Below are 13,491 nucleotides of genomic sequence, written 5' to 3'. Positions count from 1 at the left end.
ACAATGGAAAAAAGACAACCTCTTTAACAAGTGGTGCTGGGAAAACTGGTCAACCACTTGTAAAAGAATGAAAATAGTACACTTTCTAACACCATACACAAAAATAAACTCAAAATGGATTAAAGATCTAAATGTAAGACCAGAAACTATAAAACTCCTAGAGGAGAAGATAGGCAAAACACTCTCCGACATAAATCAAAGCAAGATCCTCTATGACCCACCTCCCAGAATATTGGAAATAAAAGCAAAACTAAACAAATGGGACCTAATGAAACTTAAAAGCTTTTGCACTACAAAGGAAACTATAAGTAAGGTGAAAAGACAGCCCTCAGATTGGGAGAAAATAATAGCAAATGAAGAAACAGACAAAGGATTAATCTCAAAAATATACAAGCAAATCCTGCAGCTCAATTGCAGAAAAATAAATGACCCAATAAAAAATGAGCCAAAGAACTAAACAGACATTTCTCCAAAGAAGACATACAGATGGATAACAAACACATGAAAAGATGCTCAACATCACTCATTATTAGAGAAATGCAAATCAAAACCACAATGAGGTACCATTACATGCCAGTCAGGATGGCTGCTATCCAAAAGTCTACAAGCAATAAATGCTGGAGATGGTGTGGAGAAAAGGGAACCCTCTTACACTGTTGGTGGGAATGCACACTAGTACAGCCCCTATGGAAAACAGTGTGGAGATTTCTTAAAAAACTGGAAATAGAACTGCCATATGACCCAGCAATCCCACTTCTGGGCATACACACTGAGGAAACCAGATCCTCTGATTTTTCAGACCGTTTCAAGCTCCTCATATTTTTTACACCTTTTGAAGCTCTTCATATGTTTCACACCTTTTCAGGCTCTTCATGCTTTTCAAATCCGCTTCATGCTCCTCCTATTTTTCAGACTGTTTCATGCTCCTCATATTTTTGACACCTTTTGAAGCTCTTCATATTTTTCACACGTATTCAAGCTCTTCATCTTTTTCAACACCGCTTCATGCTCCTCCCATTTTTCAGACCGTTTCATACTCCTCATATATTTGACACCTTTTGAAGCTCTTCATATTTTTCACAACTTTTCAGGTTCTTCATGTTTTCAACACCACTTCATGCTCCTCCTATATTTCTGACCGTGTCATGCTCCTCATATTTTTGACATGTTTTGAAGCTCTTCATATTTTTCACGCCTTTTCAGACTCTTCACGTTTTTCTACACCGCTTCATGCTCCTCCTATTTTTGACATCTTTTGAAGCTCTTCATATATTTCACACCTTTTCAGTGTTTTCATGTTTTTGAACACCGTTTCATGCTCCTCATATTTTTCAGACCGTTTCATGCTCCTCATATTTTTCACACATTTTGAAGCTCTTCATATTTTTGACACGTTTTCAGGCTCTTCATGTTTTTTAACACCGTTTCATGCTCCTTCTATTTTTCAGACCGTTTAATGCTCTTCATGTATTTCACATCTTTTGAAGTGCGTCATGTATTTCACACGTTTTCAGGCTCTTCATGTTTTTGAACACCGTTTCATGCTCCTCCTATTTTTCAGACCGTTTCATGCTCCTCATATTTTTGACACCTTTTGAAGCTCTTCGTATTTTTCACACCTTTTCAGGCTCTTCATGTTTTTCAACACCGCTTCATGCTCCTCCTATTTTTCAGACCGTTTCATGTTCGTCATATTTTTGATACCTTTTGAAGCTCTTCATATATTTCACACCTTTTCAGGCTCTTCATGATTTTGAACACCGCTTCATGCTCGTCCTATTTTTCAGACCGTTTCATGCTCATCTAATTTTTCACACGTTTTGAAAATCTTCATATTTTTCACACCTTTTCAGGCTCTTCATGTTTTTGAACACCGCTTCATGCTCCTCCTATTTTTCAGACCGTTTCATGCTCCTCATATTTTTCACACCTGTTGAAGCTCCTCGTATTTTTCACACCTTTTGAAGCTGTTCATATATTTCACACATTTTCAGGCATTTCATGTTTTTCACAACCGCTTCATGCTCCTCCTATTTTTCAGACCGTTTCATGCTCCTCATATTTTTGAAACCTTTTGAAGCTCTTCATGTATTTCACAACTTTTCAGGCTCTTCATGTTTTTCAACACCGCTTCATGCTCCTCCAATTTTCAGACCGTTTCATGCTCCTTATATTTTTGACAACCTTTGAAGCTCTTCATATTTTTCACACCTTTTCACGCTCATCATATTTTTCAACACCGCCTCATGCTCCTCCTAATTTTCAGAACGTTTCATGCTCCTCCTATTTTTGCCACTTTTGAAGCTCTTCATATTTTTCACACCTTTTCAGGCTCTTCATGTTTTTCAACACCGCTTCATGCTCCTCCTATGTTTTAGACCGTTTTATGCTCCTCATATATTTGACACCTTTTGAAGCTCTTCATAATTTCCACACCTTTTCAGGCTCTTCATGTTTTTGAACACCATTTCATGCTCTTCTTATTTTTTTTTATTGTTATTTTTTTAAATTTTTTTTATTATTTTTATTTTTTTTCCCAGTCGGTTTTGTCATACATTGATATGAATCAGCCATGGATTTACATGTATTCCCAATCCCAATCCCCCCTCCCACCTCCCTCTCCACCCGATTCCTCTCGGTCTTCCCAGTGCACCAAGCCAGAGCACTTGTCTCGTGCATCCTACCTGGGCTGGTGATCTGTTTCACCGTAGATAGCATACATGCTGTTCTTTTGAAATATCCCAACCTCGCATTCTCCCACAAAGTTCAAAAGTCTGTTCTGTATTTCTGTGTCTCTTTTTCTGTTCTGCATATAGGGTTATCGTTATCACCTTTCTAAATTCCATATACATGTGTCAGCATGCTCTAATGTTCTTTATCTTTCTGGCTTACTTCACTCTGTATAATGGGCTCCAGCTTCATCCATCTCATTAGGACTGATTCAAATGAATTCTTTTTAATGGCTGAGTAATATTCCATGGTGTATATGTACCACAGCTTTCTTATCCATTCATCTGCTGACGGGCATCTAGGTTGCTTCCATGTCCTGGCTATTATAAACAGTGCTGCGATGAACATTGGGGTGCACGTGTCTCTTTCAGATGAACCTATGGACACCTTATCTTTGACAAAGGAGGCAAGGATATACAATGGAAAAAAGACAACCTCTTTAACAAGTGGTGCTGGGAAAACTGGTCAACCACTTGTAAAAGAATGAAAATAGTACACTTTCTAACACCATACACAAAAATAAACTCAAAATGGATTAAAGATCTAAATGTAAGACCAGAAACTATAAAACTCCTAGAGGAGAAGATAGGCAAAACACTCTCCGACATAAATCAAAGCAAGATCCTCTATGACCCACCTCCCAGAATATTGGAAATAAAAGCAAAACTAAACAAATGGGACCTAATGAAACTTAAAAGCTTTTGCACTACAAAGGAAACTATAAGTAAGGTGAAAAGACAGCCCTCAGATTGGGAGAAAATAATAGCAAATGAAGAAACAGACAAAGGATTAATCTCAAAAATATACAAGCAAATCCTGCAGCTCAATTGCAGAAAAATAAATGACCCAATAAAAAATGAGCCAAAGAACTAAACAGACATTTCTCCAAAGAAGACATACAGATGGATAACAAACACATGAAAAGATGCTCAACATCACTCATTATTAGAGAAATGCAAATCAAAACCACAATGAGGTACCATTACATGCCAGTCAGGATGGCTGCTATCCAAAAGTCTACAAGCAATAAATGCTGGAGATGGTGTGGAGAAAAGGGAACCCTCTTACACTGTTGGTGGGAATGCACACTAGTACAGCCCCTATGGAAAACAGTGTGGAGATTTCTTAAAAAACTGGAAATAGAACTGCCATATGACCCAGCAATCCCACTTCTGGGCATACACACTGAGGAAACCAGATCCTCTGATTTTTCAGACCGTTTCAAGCTCCTCATATTTTTTACACCTTTTGAAGCTCTTCATATGTTTCACACCTTTTCAGGCTCTTCATGCTTTTCAAATCCGCTTCATGCTCCTCCTATTTTTCAGACTGTTTCATGCTCCTCATATTTTTGACACCTTTTGAAGCTCTTCATATTTTTCACACGTATTCAAGCTCTTCATCTTTTTCAACACCGCTTCATGCTCCTCCCATTTTTCAGACCGTTTCATACTCCTCATATATTTGACACCTTTTGAAGCTCTTCATATTTTTCACAACTTTTCAGGTTCTTCATGTTTTCAACACCACTTCATGCTCCTCCTATATTTCTGACCGTGTCATGCTCCTCATATTTTTGACATGTTTTGAAGCTCTTCATATTTTTCACGCCTTTTCAGACTCTTCACGTTTTTCTACACCGCTTCATGCTCCTCCTATTTTTGACATCTTTTGAAGCTCTTCATATATTTCACACCTTTTCAGGGTTTTCATGTTTTTGAACACCGTTTCATGCTCCTCATATTTTTCAGACCGTTTCATGCTCCTCATATTTTTCACACATTTTGAAGCTCTTCATATTTTTGACACGTTTTCAGGCTCTTCATGTTTTTTAACACCGTTTCATGCTCCTTCTATTTTTCAGACCGTTTAATGCTCTTCATGTATTTCACATCTTTTGAAGTGCGTCATGTTTTTCACACGTTTTCAGGCTCTTCATGTTTTTGAACACCGTTTCATGCTCCTCCTATTTTTCAGACCGTTTCATGCTCCTCATATTTTTGACACCTTTTGAAGCTCTTCGTATTTTTCACACCTTTTCAGGCTCTTCATGTTTTTCAACACCGCTTCATGCTCCTCCTATTTTTCAGACCGTTTCATGTTCGTCATATTTTTGATACCTTTTGAAGCTCTTCATATATTTCACACCTTTTCAGGCTCTTCATGATTTTGAACACCGCTTCATGCTCGTCCTATTTTTCAGACCGTTTCATGCTCATCTAATTTTTCACACGTTTTGAAAATCTTCATATTTTTCACACCTTTTCAGGCTCTTCATGTTTTTGAACACCGCTTCATGCTCATCCTATTTTTCAGACCGTTTCATGCTCCTCATATTTTTGACACCTTTTGAAGCTACTCCTATTTTTCACACCTTTTCAGGCTCTTCATGTTTTTCAACACCGCTTCATGCTCATCCTATTTTTCAGATCGTTTCATGCTCCTCATATTTTCATACCGTTTCATGTTCCTCATATATTTGACACATTTTGAAGGTCTTCATATTTTTCACACCTTTTCAGGCTCTTCATGCTTTTGAACACCACTTCAAGCTCCTCCTATTTTTCAAACAGTTTCATGCTCCTCATGTATTTCACACCTTTTGAAGCTCTTCATATTTTTCACAGCTTTTCAGGCTCTTCATGTTTTAGAACATGGTTTCAGGCTCCTCCTATTTTTCAGAATGTTTCATGCTCCTCATATATTTGACAACTTTTGAAGCTCTTCATATTTTTCACACCTTTTCAGGCTTTACATGTTTTTCACAACCACTTCATGATCCTCATATTTTTCAGACCATTTCATGCTCCTCATATTTTTGACACCTTTTGAATCTCTTCATATATTTCACACCTTTTCAGGCTCTTCATGTTTTTAAACACCGCTTCATGCTCCTCCTATTTTTCAGACCGTTCATGCTCCTCATGTATTTCACACCTTTTGAAGCTCTTCATATTTTTCACACGTGTTCAGTCTCTTCATGTTTTTCAACACCACTTCATGCTCCTCCTATTTTTCAGACCGTTTCATGCTCCTCATATTTTGACACGTTTTGAGACTCTTCATATATTTCACACCTTTTCAGGCCCTTCATGTTTTTGAACAGCTTTTTATGTTCCTCCTATTTTTCAGACCGTTTCATGCTCCTCATGTATTCACAACTTTTGAAGCTCTTCATATTTTTCACATCTTTTCAGGCTCTTCATTTTTTTGAACACCGCTTTATGCTCCTTTTACTTTTCAGGCCGTTTCATGCTCCTCATATTTTTCACACGTTTTGTAGCTCTTCATATTTTTCTCACCTTTTCAGGCTCTTCATGTTTTTGAACACCGTTTCATTCTGCTCCTATTTTTCAGATAATTTCATGCTCCTCATATTTTTGGCACCTTTTGAAGCTCCTCATATTTTTCACACCTTTTGAAGCTCTTCTTATATTTCACACTTTTTCAGTCTCTTCATGTTTTTCAACACCATTTTATGCTCCTCCTATTTTTCAGTCCGTTTCATGCTCATCTAATTTTTGACAGCTTTTGAAGCTCATCATATTTTTCACACCTTTTGAAGCTCTTCATATATTTCACACCTTTTGAAGCTCTTCATGTTTTTGAACATTGCTTCATGCTCCTCCTATTTTTCAGACCGTTTCATGCCCCTCATATTTTTGACAACTTTTGAAGCTCTTCATATTTTTCACACCTTTTCAGGCTCTTCATGTTTTCCACACCGCTTCATGCTCCTCCTATTTTTCAGACCGTCTCATGCTCCTCATATTTTTGACACCTTTTGAAGCTCTTCATATTTTTCACACCTTTTCAGGCTCTTCATGTTTTTGAACACCGCTTCATGCTCATCCTATTTTTCAGACCGTTTCATGCTCCTCATATTTTTGACACCTTTTGAAGCTACTCCTATTTTTCACACCTTTTCAGGCTCTTCATGTTTTTCAACACCGCTTCATGCTCATCCTATTTTTCAGATCGTTTCATGCTCCTCATATTTTCATACCGTTTCATGTTCCTCATATTTTTGACACCTTTTGATGCTCTTCATATTTTTCACACCTTTCTAGGCTCTTCATGTTTTTGAACACCGTTTCATGCTACTATTTTTTCAGAACGTTTCATGCTCTTCATATTTTTGACACCTTTTGAAGCTCTTCATATTTTTAGTACCTTTTCAGGATCTCCATATATTTGAATACCGCTTCATGCTCCTCCTAATTTTGAGACCGTTTCATGCTCCTCATATTTTTGACACCTTTTGAAGCTCTTCATATTTTTCACACCTTTTCAGGATCTTCATGTTTTTGAACACCGTTTCATGCTCCTCCTATTTTTCAGACCGTTTCATGCTCCTCATATTTTTCACACCTGTTGAAGCTCCTCGTATTTTTCACACCTTTTGAAGCTGTTCATATATTTCACACATTTTCAGGCATTTCATGTTTTTCACAACCGCTTCATGCTCCTCCTATTTTTCAGACCGTTTCATGCTCCTCATATTTTTGAAACCTTTTGAAGCTCTTCATGTATTTCACAACTTTTCAGGCTCTTCATGTTTTTCAACACCGCTTCATGCTCCTCCAATTTTCAGACCGTTTCATGCTCCTTATATTTTTGACAACCTTTGAAGCTCTTCATATTTTTCACACCTTTTCACGCTCATCATATTTTTCAACACCGCCTCATGCTCCTCCTAATTTTCAGAACGTTTCATGCTCCTCCTATTTTTGCCACTTTTGAAGCTCTTCATATTTTTCACACCTTTTCAGGCTCTTCATGTTTTTCAACACCGCTTCATGCTCCTCCTATGTTTTAGACCGTTTTATGCTCCTCATATATTTGACACCTTTTGAAGCTCTTCATATTTTTCACACCTTTTCAGGCTCTTCATGTTTTTGAACACCATTTCATGCTCTTCTTATTTTTTTTTATTTGTTATTTTTTTAAATTTTTTTTATTATTTTTATTTTTTTTCCCAGTCGGTTTTGTCATACATTGATATGAATCAGCCATGGATTTACATGTATTCCCAATCCCAATCCCCCCTCCCACCTCCCTCTCCACCCGATTCCTCTCGGTCTTCCCAGTGCACCAAGCCAGAGCACTTGTCTCGTGCATCCTACCTGGGCTGGTGATCTGTTTCACCGTAGATAGCATACATGCTGTTCTTTTGAAATATCCCAACCTCGCATTCTCCCACAAAGTTCAAAAGTCTGTTCTGTATTTCTGTGTCTCTTTTTCTGTTCTGCATATAGGGTTATCGTTATCACCTTTCTAAATTCCATATACATGTGTCAGCATGCTCTAATGTTCTTTATCTTTCTGGCTTACTTCACTCTGTATAATGGGCTCCAGCTTCATCCATCTCATTAGGACTGATTCAAATGAATTCTTTTTAATGGCTGAGTAATATTCCATGGTGTATATGTACCACAGCTTTCTTATCCATTCATCTGCTGACGGGCATCTAGGTTGCTTCCATGTCCTGGCTATTATAAACAGTGCTGCGATGAACATTGGGGTGCACGTGTCTCTTTCAGACGAACCTATGGACACCTTATCTTTGACAAAGGAGGCAAGGATATACAATGGAAAAAAGACAACCTCTTTAACAAGTGGTGCTGGGAAAACTGGTCAACCACTTGTAAAAGAATGAAAATAGTACACTTTCTAACACCATACACAAAAATAAACTCAAAATGGATTAAAGATCTAAATGTAAGACCAGAAACTATAAAACTCCTAGAGGAGAAGATAGGCAAAACACTCTCCGACATAAATCAAAGCAAGATCCTCTATGACCCACCTCCCAGAATATTGGAAATAAAAGCAAAACTAAACAAATGGGACCTAATGAAACTTAAAAGCTTTTGCACTACAAAGGAAACTATAAGTAAGGTGAAAAGACAGCCCTCAGATTGGGAGAAAATAATAGCAAATGAAGAAACAGACAAAGGATTAATCTCAAAAATATACAAGCAAATCCTGCAGCTCAATTGCAGAAAAATAAATGACCCAATAAAAAATGAGCCAAAGAACTAAACAGACATTTCTCCAAAGAAGACATACAGATGGATAACAAACACATGAAAAGATGCTCAACATCACTCATTATTAGAGAAATGCAAATCAAAACCACAATGAGGTACCATTACATGCCAGTCAGGATGGCTGCTATCCAAAAGTCTACAAGCAATAAATGCTGGAGATGGTGTGGAGAAAAGGGAACCCTCTTACACTGTTGGTGGGAATGCACACTAGTACAGCCCCTATGGAAAACAGTGTGGAGATTTCTTAAAAAAACTGGAAATAGAACTGCCATATGACCCAGCAATCCCACTTCTGGGCATACACACTGAGGAAACCAGATCCTCTGATTTTTCAGACCGTTTCAAGCTCCTCATATTTTTTACACCTTTTGAAGCTCTTCATATGTTTCACACCTTTTCAGGCTCTTCATGCTTTTCAAATCCGCTTCATGCTCCTCCTATTTTTCAGACTGTTTCATGCTCCTCATATTTTTGACACCTTTTGAAGCTCTTCATATTTTTCACACGTATTCAAGCTCTTCATCTTTTTCAACACCGCTTCATGCTCCTCGCATTTTTCAGACCGTTTCATACTCCTCATATATTTGACACCTTTTGAAGCTCTTCATATTTTTCACAACTTTTCAGGTTCTTCATGTTTTCAACACCACTTCATGCTCCTCCTATATTTCTGACCGTGTCATGCTCCTCATATTTTTGACATGTTTTGAAGCTCTTCATATTTTTCACGCCTTTTCAGACTCTTCACGTTTTTCTACACCGCTTCATGCTCCTCCTATTTTTGACATCTTTTGAAGCTCTTCATATATTTCACACCTTTTCAGGGTTTTCATGTTTTTGAACACCGTTTCATGCTCCTCATATTTTTCAGACCGTTTCATGCTCCTCATATTTTTGACACCTTTTGAAGCTCTTCATATTTTTCACACCTTTTCAGGCTCTTCATATTTTTCTACACCACTTCATGCTCCTCCTTTGTTTGAGACCGTTTCATGCTCCTCATATTTTTTACAGATTTTGAAGCTCTTCAAGTTTTTCACACCTTTTCAGGCTCTCCATGTTTTTGAATACCACTTCATGCTCCTCCTAATTTTCAGACCGTTTAATGCTCCTCATATATTTGAAACTTTTTGAAGCTCTTCATATTTTTCACACCTTTTGAAGCTGGTCATCTTTTTCACACCATTTCAGGCTCTTCATGTTTTTGAACACCGCTTCATGCTCCTCCTATTTTTCAGACCGTTTCATGCTCCTCATATATTTGAAACCTTTTGAAGCTCTTCAAATTTTTCACACCTTTTCAGGCTCTCCATGTTTTTGAACACCACTTCATGCTCCTCCTTTTTTTGAGACAGTTTCATGCTCCTCATATTTTTGACACCTTTTGAAGCTCTTCAAATTTTTCACACCTTTTCAGGCTCTCCATGTTTTTGAACAGCACTTCATGCTCCTCCTATTTTTCAGACTGTTTAATGTGCCTCGTGTATTTCACATCTTTTGAAGCTCTTCATATTTTTCACAACTTTTGAAGCTCATCATATTTTTGACACGTTTTCAGGCTCTTCATGTTTTTGAACACCGCTTCATGCTCCTCCTATTTTTCAGACCGTTTCATGCTCCTCATATTTTTGACACCTTTTGAAGCTCTTCATATTTTTCACACGTTTTTAGGCTCTTCATGATTTTCAACACCGCTTCATGCTCCTCCTATTTTTCAGACCGTTTCATGCTCATCTCATTTTTGACACTTTTTGAAGCTCTTCATATTTTTCACACATTTTGAAGCTCTTCATATTTTTGACACGTTTTCAGGCTCTTCATGTTTTTTAACACCGCTTCATGCTCCTCCTATTTTTCAGACCGTTTCATGTTCGTCATATTTTTGATACCTTTTGAAGCTCTTCATATATTTCACACCTTTTCAGGCTCTTCATGATTTTGAACACCGCTTCATGCTCGTCCTATTTTTCAGACCGTTTCATGCTCATCTAATTTTTCACACGTTTTGAAAATCTTCATATTTTTCACACCTTTTCAGGCTCTTCATGTTTTTGAACACCGCTTCATGCTCATCCTATTTTTCAGACCGTTTCATGCTCCTCATATTTTTGACACCTTTTGAAGCTACTCCTATTTTTCACACCTTTTCAGGCTCTTCATGTTTTTCAACACCGCTTCATGCTCATCCTATTTTTCAGATCGTTTCATGCTCCTCATATTTTCATACCGTTTCATGTTCCTCATATTTTTGACACCTTTTGATGCTCTTCATATTTTTCACACCTTTCTAGGCTCTTCATGTTTTTGAACACCGTTTCATGCTACTATTTTTTCAGAACGTTTCATGCTCTTCATATTTTTGACACCTTTTGAAGCTCTTCATATTTTTAGTACCTTTTCAGGATCTCCATATATTTGAATACCGCTTCATGCTCCTCCTAATTTTGAGACCGTTTCATGCTCCTCATATTTTTGACACCTTTTGAAGCTCTTCAAATTTTTCACACCTTTTCAGGCTCTCCATGTTTTTGAACACCACTTCATGCTCCTCCTTTTTTTGAGACAGTTTCATGCTCCTCATATTTTTGACACCTTTTGAAGCTCTTCAAATTTTTCACACCTTTTCAGGCTCTCCATGTTTTTGAACAGCACTTCATGCTCCTCCTATTTTTCAGACTGTTTAATGTGCCTCGTGTATTTCACATCTTTTGAAGCTCTTCATATTTTTCACAACTTTTGAAGCTCATCATATTTTTGACACGTTTTCAGGCTCTTCATGTTTTTGAACACCGCTTCATGCTCCTCCTATTTTTCAGACCGTTTCATGCTCCTCATATTTTTGACACCTTTTGAAGCTCTTCATATTTTTCACACGTTTTTAGGCTCTTCATGATTTTCAACACCGCTTCATGCTCCTCCTATTTTTCAGACCGTTTCATGCTCATCTCATTTTTGACACTTTTTGAAGCTCTTCATATTTTTCACACATTTTGAAGCTCTTCATATTTTTGACACGTTTTCAGGCTCTTCATGTTTTTTAACACCGCTTCATGCTCCTCCTATTTTTCAGACCGTTTCATGTTCGTCATATTTTTGATACCTTTTGAAGCTCTTCATATATTTCACACCTTTTCAGGCTCTTCATGATTTTGAACACCGCTTCATGCTCGTCCTATTTTTCAGACCGTTTCATGCTCATCTAATTTTTCACACGTTTTGAAAATCTTCATATTTTTCACACCTTTTCAGGCTCTTCATGTTTTTGAACACCGCTTCATGCTCATCCTATTTTTCAGACCGTTTCATGCTCCTCATATTTTTGACACCTTTTGAAGCTACTCCTATTTTTCACACCTTTTCAGGCTCTTCATGTTTTTCAACACCGCTTCATGCTCATCCTATTTTTCAGATCGTTTCATGCTCCTCATATTTTCATACCGTTTCATGTTCCTCATATTTTTGACACCTTTTGATGCTCTTCATATTTTTCACACCTTTCTAGGCTCTTCATGTTTTTGAACACCGTTTCATGCTACTATTTTTTCAGAACGTTTCATGCTCTTCATATTTTTGACACCTTTTGAAGCTCTTCATATTTTTAGTACCTTTTCAGGATCTCCATATATTTGAATACCGCTTCATGCTCCTCCTAATTTTGAGACCGTTTCATGCTCCTCATATTTTTGACACCTTTTGAAGCTCTTCATATTTTTCACACCTTTTCAGGATCTTCATGTTTTTGAACACCGTTTCATGCTCCTCCTATTTTTCAGACCGTTTCATGCTCCTCATATTTTTCACACCTGTTGAAGCTCCTCGTATTTTTCACACCTTTTGAAGCTGTTCATATATTTCACACATTTTCAGGCATTTCATGTTTTTCACAACCGCTTCATGCTCCTCCTATTTTTCAGACCGTTTCATGCTCCTCATATTTTTGAAACCTTTTGAAGCTCTTCATGTATTTCACAACTTTTCAGGCTCTTCATGTTTTTCAACACCGCTTCATGCTCCTCCAATTTTCAGACCGTTTCATGCTCCTTATATTTTTGACAACCTTTGAAGCTCTTCATATTTTTCACACCTTTTCACGCTCATCATATTTTTCAACACCGCCTCATGCTCCTCCTAATTTTCAGAACGTTTCATGCTCCTCATATTTTTGACACCTTTTGATGCTCTTCGTATTTTTCACACCTTTTCAGGCTCTTCATGTTTTTCAACACCGCTTCATGCTCCTCCTATTTTTCAGACCGTTTCATGTTCGTCATATTTTTGATACCTTTTGAAGCTCTTCATATATTTCACACCTTTTCAGGCTCTTCATGATTTTGAACACCGCTTCATGCTCGTCCTATTTTTCAGACCGTTTCATGCTCATCTAATTTTTCACACGTTTTGAAAATCTTCATATTTTTCACACCTTTTCAGGCTCTTCATGTTTTTGAACACCGCTTCATGCTCATCCTATTTTTCAGACCGTTTCATGCTCCTCATATTTTTGACACCTTTTGAAGCTCTTCATATTTTTCACACGTATTCAAGCTCTTCATCTTTTTCAACACCGCTTCATGCTCCTCCCATTTTTCAGACCGTTTCATACTCCTCATATATTTGACACCTTTTGAAGCTCTTCATATTTTTCACAACTTTTCAGGTTCTTCATGTTTTCAACACCACTTCATGCTCCTCCTATATTTCTGACCGT

The sequence above is a fragment of the Dama dama genome, unplaced genomic scaffold (assembly GCF_033118175.1).
Source record: "Dama dama isolate Ldn47 unplaced genomic scaffold, ASM3311817v1 ptg000094l, whole genome shotgun sequence".
NCBI lineage: Eukaryota > Metazoa > Chordata > Mammalia > Artiodactyla > Cervidae > Dama > Dama dama.
Note: the sequence above shows the minus strand (reverse complement) of the source record.